At 38.6% G+C, this 9,417-nt stretch overlaps 1 protein-coding gene across 1 annotated transcript in view; it reads right to left on the bottom strand.

Moving 5' to 3' along the window:
• Window positions 1–7,251, bottom strand: part of INPP1 (inositol polyphosphate-1-phosphatase) — a 26,887-nt gene extending 19,636 nt beyond the window's left edge. Inside the window, exon 1 of the mRNA XM_028163810.2 lies at window positions 7,077–7,251. The gene's annotated coding sequence lies outside the window, so the exon portion shown is untranslated. The remainder of the gene's footprint in view (window positions 1–7,076) is intronic.
• Between the last annotated feature and the right edge of the window lie 2,166 nt (window positions 7,252–9,417).

Here is a 9,417-nt window from a genome sequence, read left to right as displayed (position 1 = left end):
GCAAAAGGTTCCAGGGTCACCTCATCCACTGTTTTTGTTTTCTTCTTGCAGGCCGCCGCCAAATTCGCTTTTGATATCTTCCTCCTCCATTCTTCCGTACTCTTTTTTGAGGATTATGGTTTTGATACACGGGTTGGCAGCTGTGAAGATGGACTTCCTGCCGGTGGCAATCGGGTCCCGTTGTTCTAATAGAAATGTCAAGCGTGCTGGTTGTGCTGCAAACCCTAGCAGTGTCTCCTGGGCGCTTGACTTAACAAGGTTGTGGGCCTAGGGCCACCTTGACCGGAAGCACACCGTGGGTAGGGAACTCTTCTCTCTTCAACACTCTAAACTGTGGGATTCAGTATACCTTAAAGATGGCTTTGAATGGTGGGTCGTGATAGGAATGGGTGATGATGGGGGGAAGGGTAGACATTTTTAAAGGGCAACAGAGTGTTGAACAGAAGGGGGTCTGGCCGGTGGCCCAGCAGGCTGGATGTTGTTTGTGAGCACACGGGGCCTTCTAGAGCCCTTCACACATCCTTTAACTTCATGGCATACCTAGGAAATAATCTTGTCTGCAGGACCCCAAGTGGGGCAAACAGAGGAGGCTGCTCACGCAGGAGGGACTGGGCCCTTCCACCCTGGAGGGCAGAGGAGACCACTGTGTACATACCTGTAACCCATTCCATGGCATGAAATCAGGAAGCTCTGTTTTAAAGTTCTAGCTAGCAGGTTTTCTTATCTACATTTCCCCAAACCTCCTGAGTTGTCAAGTCTTGGTCGTCAGAGCTGTGGGGAACCACCAGGACGGGGGCCTGGGGGTAATACTCCGCTTGTCGTAGTCCAGGAAATGGTGCTTAAAACTTTGCATCTCCCGGGCGGAACTCATCTTTCTGCTCCCAGCCTGCTTCTTATGGTCTCTGACTGAGACAACTCCTCCTTCACATCCCCCCCCCCACCCCATTATCGGGCTTTCACTCACTAGCAAGTCCAGCTGATCCATTCTGTCTTCTCTCTCAGATTCATTTTTTAGGTCCATCCCCTGTATTATTGTTTATTAATCAGTCTAATAATTGTATCTAGTCTCATTTCTATCTGTGATGGAAAGATCAAGAAATAGTTTGAACATAATCAACTATACTCCAATATAAAATTAAAAAGTTAAAAAAATAAATCAAATCAAAACAAAACAAACAAACAAAAAGAAACAGTTTGATATTTGGAAGTAAAGAGATAGCAGATACCAGAAGAGTTAGAATGCAAAGAATTTGCCCCTAGGGAGCAGGAATTGGGGGAGGGGGGGTGGCACAGGAGACTGCTGTTTTTGTGACACAGCAATATGCCTCTACGACCTAAATCTAGTCCACTTTCCACTTAGCTGCCACGGAGATGATCCTACATCACACCTCTCAATAGGTTGCTTGCTTAAAAGCTTTCACTGGCTCCCAGGTCCTATCAAGAGCAAGCTCCTGGGCATGGCTTTCAAGGCCTCTCTCCCCCTCCCATCTGTCAATCCTGCCCCCTCACACTTGACATGCCATTTTACCACACCACATCTAGTTTCCTAAATGCACAAACTGGTTTCATTCCTTTGTGCCTTTATACAGGTTATTTCTTTTGCCTGGAGTATTCTCATGCTGCTGTGATAATAGCTAATGGCACGAGGCTAAGTGCTTTTTGTGTTCTATAGCTGTTCATTCTTATATCAACCCTGTGGTAGGATTACTGTTATCTCAATAAAGAATAAAACTGTGACTTAGAGAGGTTAAGTAATTTACTCAAATATGTAGCATATGGTGAGGCCAAATTTGAACCCAGCTATATGACTCCAGGACTCACATTATTTTACCTGTTCATACAGGTAAAAAATTTAGTGTTTTCTCAGACACTATATTTGAGCAGGATTTAAATTGTAAAATGTTTTAAAAGTCTTCAAAGTGCAAGGAGAAAATATAAGTGAATTGCTTTTCATCTCAAAGTAAGCATGGAACAAAGGACAAAATTACAAAGGAAAAGTGACAGATTTGACTATAGAATTTTTAACTTCTTTCATCAAAAAGGCCCATAGAGTAAAATTAAAAGACAAGTAAAAATTATCCAAAAATGTGCAATATATATGAAAGAGAGTAACATCCTCCTTTAATAAAAAGGTCTTACAAAGAAAATATAAATATCTTGTTTTTAAAAATGGGCAAAAATGTAAATTAGTTAAATCATGAGAGTAGAATGCAAATGGCCAAACATATTTTTAAGGGAAGTGAAAATGTAAAATGATAATGCACCTTCAAGTTGACTGAGAATAAAAGAATAGAGCTAGTGATTTGGACCATCGACCCTTGAGGCAGGATGTGTGGTAGGTGAGCAAGCTCCCTGCTGAGAAGGGCATAAATTGCTTCAATGTTTCTGGAGGGCAATTTGGCAGAATGCAGTAAAAGCCTCAAAAATGCTCACACCCTTTGACTCAAAAATTACATTTCTGGGAATTCATAATGCAGGGATTGACAAATATTTTCTATAAAAGTCCAGATAGTAAATACTTCAGGCTTTGCAGGCCACATGTGTCTTTCTTGCTTTTCTTCTTTGTGTGTGTGCTTTTTTTCTTTAACCCTGAAAAAATGTGAAAGCTGTTAGCTTGAGGGCTGTAGAAAAACTGGTTGTGGCCTGAAATTGGCCTGAGGTCAGTAATGTGTGCAGTGTTGACTGCAAGAAAGTTCATCACAGTGGATTTGGTAATAGCCAAAAGGATAAAGCAACTAAATGTCTGAGGATAGAAATTAGCTACAACCATGTGTGAAACAAGTTTTTTAAAGTTTTAAATGTTTAAAAAATTTTCAGAATGATATTTATTGCATGAGATAGTATTCATGATTTGTTAAGTGGAAAAATACAATTTACCAAAGAATATCTGTTATCCCAAATACAACATAATCATGTGTATCTATGCATAGAAGAAGAACTGGAAAGATATAAACACCCTAAGATGTTGATAGTGGTCTTGGGGTGGGGGTGAGATTGTAGATATTTGGGGTTTTTTGTTGTATGTATGTGTTTCCAATAGTGAATATGTATTGTTTTTGTAATAAGTAAAAATACAAGAAACTTTGCTTGGGCAGCAACAAGGCCCTTAGTTGTCAGTTTGAGAAAATCTTCCCCAAATTCCCTTCCCCTGTCTCTGTGTGCTCCCTGAACACATCATGATCTTTTTTTTTTTTCCTAACAAAATGATTCTTTTATTGCTATTTTTTTATAACGATCTTTTGACTACCATTATTTACTTAATTGAAGAATGGTTAATACCTTCGTTTAGTTATGCATTCCTCTTTTATTGGACATCTGGGTTCCCAGTATTTCACTATTGTAAGTATGCTGGTTATTTTCTACTTGCTGTCTGCCAGATCCATTTTCCTTCCTTCTCTGCCGGACTCTGTGCCTCAGAAGGCAGAACTTTCATAGACTATTTTCTCTGGGTTCTCTTGCTGGCTGGCTTCCCGTTAGGATTGACCAGTGGGTGATACCAAAAGCAGGTTGGAGAGTGGAAAATGGGAAAAGGCTGGGGTATTTCTTCCCACCTCTTTTGCTGCTTTGGTCCTCTAAGGCTCCTGTAAGGCAGCCCCTACCGCTTTGCTAATTTGATCTCCTCCCCTTATCCCTTCAGTCCTAGCAGTGGTAACAGCTTCTTACTGTTGCAAGAGGCTGGATACCTTCACATTGAATTGTTTCCCTTCACCCAACCCTAAACCTAACCCCAAATTTATGTAAATAGTCAGTTCAATAAAATCTCTTCTGTCGGAACACCTAAGTGGAAGTTGGTTCCTGTTAGGACAGACTGATGTATTAAAGAACACTGGTGAGGGACTTCCCTGGTGGTCCAGTGATAAAGAATCCGCCTTCCAATGCAGGGGACGCAGCTCCCATCCCTGATTGGGGAACTAAGATCCCACATGCAGCGGGGCAACTAAGCCCCTGTGCCTCAACTAGAGAGTCCGAGTGCTGCAAACTACAGAGCCCACATGCTCTGGAGCCTGTGTGCCACAACTAGAGAGAGAAAACCCGCACCAACTAGAGAGCTCGCATGCCACAACAAAAGATCCTGCATGCCGCAAAGAAGACCCAACGCAGACAAAAAAAAAAAAAAAAAGAACGCTGGTGAACATCATGGATCACAAATCTTTTATTTCTTATGCAACAGGCCCTGTATTCTCACATTTTATGTCTGAGCTTTTGACTACTTGCAAGGTAATTATAGAATGATTTACAAGTTTCCTGAAGCAGGAATTTGAATTACTGTGAGGCCAGTGTTTGGGAATGTAACATTTTGACTATTGTTCTCCACTTCTCCAGACACTTTTTGAGAAGTAAGACTCCATTGCGTTTTATTGAAGAAATCATATACTACAATATAGTGGTGTTCAAATTTTGATGTTTTCAGTGGAATCCATAAGAAAATATTCGTAAATATCAAGTCTAACATATAAATGAGATAAAAGTCACATACAGATTTGGGGAGACCTTCTTTCTCATCTTTGAGGCAGACTTAGGACATCCCTGCAGAATTCCCGGGCCCCTTGGAACACATTTTGAAAATACAGATTTGGAGAGTTCAAGAGTCTGGAAGATATATCCTTCATAAGTATCAAGTGTCTATTATATTTCTCTAGGTTAGATTCCTAGAATTACATGGTCAACCATATGACTTTGCCAATTGCCCTTCGAAACACTCTTCACTGTGAATGATGTTGCTTTCCTCATTACTGCATCTATTATCAAATACACACAAACAAAAAACATTTCCTAATTTCTCATTATAGTTTTAATTGCATTTTTATTATTTTTGAGAGTTTTTTTTTCCTTGTCTATTTGTCATTTGTATTTCCTTTTCTCCTCTTCCTTTCCACCTTTTTTTAGCTGCCTTTTCATGTTCGACCATTTCTCTATTCATTCAATACATATTAATTCCTTATATCTGGGTATTATGCTAATGAATTTAAATGACAAACAATAGTTATGCCTCTGCCCTCACGGAGCTCACAAACTAGCAATATTTGATTCTTACTATTTATCTTGTTTAATTCAATTAACAATATAGTAGTATGGCAACATTTTGTCACTTTTGTTGTGAATAATTTTCTTAGTTTGCCTTTTATTGAAGGGTGTTTATTATTTACAAATTAAAAAATTTTTAATGTAGTCAAATCTATGGATCTTTGTTTTTATGCCTGGAAAATCCTTTTAAAACCAAAGATCAGATCAATATTCACTTATATTTCTCCTGATATTTTTTACTATTTGAATTTTTAGATTTAAGTCTTTAATAATCTGGAAGTTATTTTGAGAAGCTCTAAATTGATTTCCCCCCACCCAAATATCTAATTTTTTTTTTCTAATATCCAAATAGCCAATTTTCCTGACATCACTACTGAACAGATATCCTTTTCCCACTAATCTCTGATGACAAATACATCATGTATTAAGCTCTTTTATACCCTAGGCTATATTGGGTCCTCTATTTTCTTTCATTCATCTGCCTTTGGATTACTGTGCCAATGGCAAAGTTTTTAATAGCAAATGGGTAATTCTCCACCAAAATTTACTCTTTCCAAATATTCAAAATATTTATATTTTCAGATGAAATTTATTAACTAACTTCTTATTATAAAAGTAATGCATTATGAAGACAAGTTGTGGAAACTTTGAGAAAACGTGAAAAAATATAAAGAATGAAACAAAACCCATACCAAATTCTATGACCATTAACATTTTGGAGTATAACTTGCCATCTTCTCTGTGTGTTTATGTATATATTATTTCTACAAATGTTACTAAGCATACTGTTTTGTAAACTGCTGTTTAATCATCATATATGAGCATTTCACCATGTCATTAAATATTCCTTTGAAATATGATTTTTAATGACACATTAGCCAAGGCCTCTAGCATAAGGGTCGATAGCAGAGTGTCAGCAGGCAGCTCTCACAGCCTCCTAGACTCAGTCATATCCTTTAGTCAGTCATAGCAAACTAGCATTGAGGTCACCAATTGTTGTCACATGGATCAACATTGCATGCCTGCCACTGTCATACCTCATAGCTTGAAATCAGCTGTTGGAAACTTGAAATTGGTTTTGACTGTAATTCACTGGATTATAATGAGTTTTGGAGCATTTGCCACCTATAGGTCATCTCTTAGGCGTATGTAAAAATGACTCAACCGTAAGATATTAGGTAGCTAACAGATAGGCAAAAATGTAGGTTACTCACACAAGAACTAAATTTGAATTGATTTAGTGTAAGAGATTCCTAGCACCATATTGCACAATCTTACTTTTGTGTTCCCTTAAAAATCATTAACTAGGGCTTCCCCAGTGGCACAGTGGTTAAGAACCTCCCTGCCAACGCAGGGGACATGAGCTCGAGCCCTCGTCCGGGAAGATCCCACATGCTGCGGAGCAACTAAGCCCGTGTGCCACAACTGCTGAGCCCACATGCCCTAGGGCCCGTGCTCTGCAAAAAGAGAAGCCACCACAATAAACGCGTGCACCGCAACCGAAGAGTAGCCCCCACTCGCAACTAGAGAAAGCCCGCGCGCAGCAACAAAGACCCAATGCAGCCAAAAATAAATAAATAAATAAAACAAATAAATTTTAAAAAATCATTAACTAATATAAGTCGTTTATACTTTCCTTAGAAAAGGCTGAACAACTCTCATGAAAACAAAGCATATCCATGATTTTCTTAAAGATTTGGGGAAGAATCCTTAACATCTGTGATAGAATATTTAAAACTCCTTGAGTTTTTCTTAAATTACAGTGCAAATTTACTAAACTATATAAACTAGGGGGCTTTGAGCGTGGTATTGAGGGCTACATGTAGCTGAGATCCTACGAAAACAAAGGGTAAATTTCTAGAACAAGTCATGCAGATATATTTATAAGCACTTTCCAATGTATGGGAACATAGGCTTATCTCTAACAAAGTTTCACCAGGCCTGAGTGTTTATCTTTACTCTCTCACACCCTATACACACAAACGCATACACATGTAGTATATATACTTAAAACTTCATAAAATAGGAATTATCTTTTTTTTTTCACTTACCTTTCCACAGAAGGGTTGCTTACTGAATTCCAAGATGTAAAATATAATAAATGCCAAAGTCTTGAAGTATATAGTTACTTAGGATCTGAGCTTCCCTCTGTCTCAAGGGAATTAAAAGCTGGAATCTGAGAGCAAAAAGTTCAGGGAAGGGACTCTGGATTGCCTTCCCCTGTGCTTCATCTGAACACTTTTTTAGTAAACTGCCCAGCCCAGCCCCTACTGATTAGTTGTACAATTCTCTGCCATTCAGTACAAAGTTTTTCCTCTGGAACAATCATGTTATCAATGAGTCATTTCCTCCAATTGTTAGACTTCCCTGAATATTTTCTTGTTTACTTTAGCCATCCATGGAAGACCCTAAAATCAACTTATGTTGGAGACTCCCTGATACTCTTTAGTTTGTAAAACAATTTCCTGCGTATTTTGTTATCTTGAGTATTTATATCCTCATTGCTTATTCCTTTTGTGTATTTTGCTTTGGAATACATTTGCCTAGCTTTTTTTAGAACTGTTAATTTTGTAATCTATCTTTTGGATATTACATGGTAAGTGTGAATGTGACAGTAATTTCATAGGGAAAAGTGCATTAAAATTCTTTAAACCTCTTAGGCATTCAAAAATAGAACTTTAAGAAGCTGGTTTAAAACATCTAACATGCAGAATCAAATTCTTTTCCAAAACCACACCCTCCATACCTCATGTTACCAAATTATTCTGGTAAAAACTTAAGCCAGGGCTTCCCTGGTGACGCAGTGGTTAGGAATCGCCTGCCAATGCAGGGGACACAGGTTCCAGCCCTGGTCGGGGAAGATCCCACATGCTGCGGAGCAACTAAGCCCGTGCACCACAACTACTGAGCCTGCGCTCGAGAGCCCACGTGCCACAACTACTGAAGCCTGCGTGCCTAGAGTCCATGCTCTGCAACAAGAGAAGCCACCACAATGAGAAACCCGCGCACCGCAACAAAGAGTAGCTCCTGCTCGCCACAACTAGAGAAAGCCCACGCGCAGCAACAAAGATCCAACGCAGCCAAAGATAAATAAATAAAATAAATAAATGTATTTAAAAAAAACAAAACTTAAGCCAACAAGAGACTGGAAAGGCAAGAGGAGACAAGAAGTAGATCTCTCATATGCAAATTATACTGTGTTTTTATTTTGTTAAGTAACTTCCTTCTATGATACATAAAGTTCATCATTATTTAGGTAATATTAGGAGACAAATATATTTTGCCAATGGGGTTGTACTATTACTCCTAGCACCTCACAACTTAAAAATAATTTTAGCTTCCATAATGTCTTCACAGATATTGAACTTTTGATCCTAAATGCTTTTCACAAGTTTTTTCTTGTAGAATGTACTGACACTGAAATGTTTACTGAAATGTTTGCTTATTGTGATTAATTTCGAGTTTCCACAAATGAAATGTTGTAAGTGGGAAGAAAACATTGGAAAATTAGAAAGAACGTATACTTGTCTCGTGTTTTTGTTGTTGTTGTTCACATAGTTCTTTTTTTTTAAACACTTTAAAAAAATACATATTTATTTATTTATTTTGGCTGCGCCGGGTCTTTGTTGTGGCATGCGGACTTCTTAATTTCGGCTTGTTTGCAGGATCTAGTTCCCTGACCATGGATCGAACCCGGGTCCCCTGCATTGGGAGTGCGGAGTCTTACCTACTGGACCACCAGGGAAGTCCCAGTTCCTTTCGTCATAGATATTTTTCCTCCCCTTTTTTCACAAGAAAAGTTAAATATATTACCTGACATATACAGTTAAATTTTATCTTGGAAATAGCAACAAATGTGGTTCAGCTGATGCTTCTGTGAGGACCAATGAGTTAAATGAAAGTTGCAGACTATTGCTTGACACCAAGATGAGGAAAAGGACGCTAATTCCCAGTCACCATGCACTTCTCCATTGCCATTTCTGGTCTCCTGCCCACCATCCCTTTAGATAGTCTTACCTCCTGGGTGATTACGGAGGTTTTGTCCTCAACATACTCCAGGGTCTAGGAGGAGATGAGTGTACAGCAGCAGCTGTCTCTCATTTGTTGTTGTTGAAGTCACAATTTAAAACTTGAAAAAAAGCAATCTTTGATGTTACCATTTACCGTAAATTTTTCATCAGCTGCAAATTATTTCCTACCTCATCCCTGGATCTTAAAAACACGTATGAAACATTGTTGTCTTGCCTTGCACTGTCTTTTCTTTTTAAGTGAGTATTTTGCTCCTAAATATAGGCAGAAATTTTACAAATTTTGATTGATCTTACCACTAATAACATAGGATGTGTTGTTTCGGTTTTTCAATTTAGGGTTTGGAGGCAAGGGTCTCAAAGG

This window comes from Balaenoptera acutorostrata, chromosome 8, assembly GCF_949987535.1.
Source record: "Balaenoptera acutorostrata chromosome 8, mBalAcu1.1, whole genome shotgun sequence".
Lineage (NCBI taxonomy): Eukaryota > Metazoa > Chordata > Mammalia > Artiodactyla > Balaenopteridae > Balaenoptera > Balaenoptera acutorostrata.
Note: the sequence above shows the minus strand (reverse complement) of the source record. Positions and strands in the feature narration are given on the sequence as shown.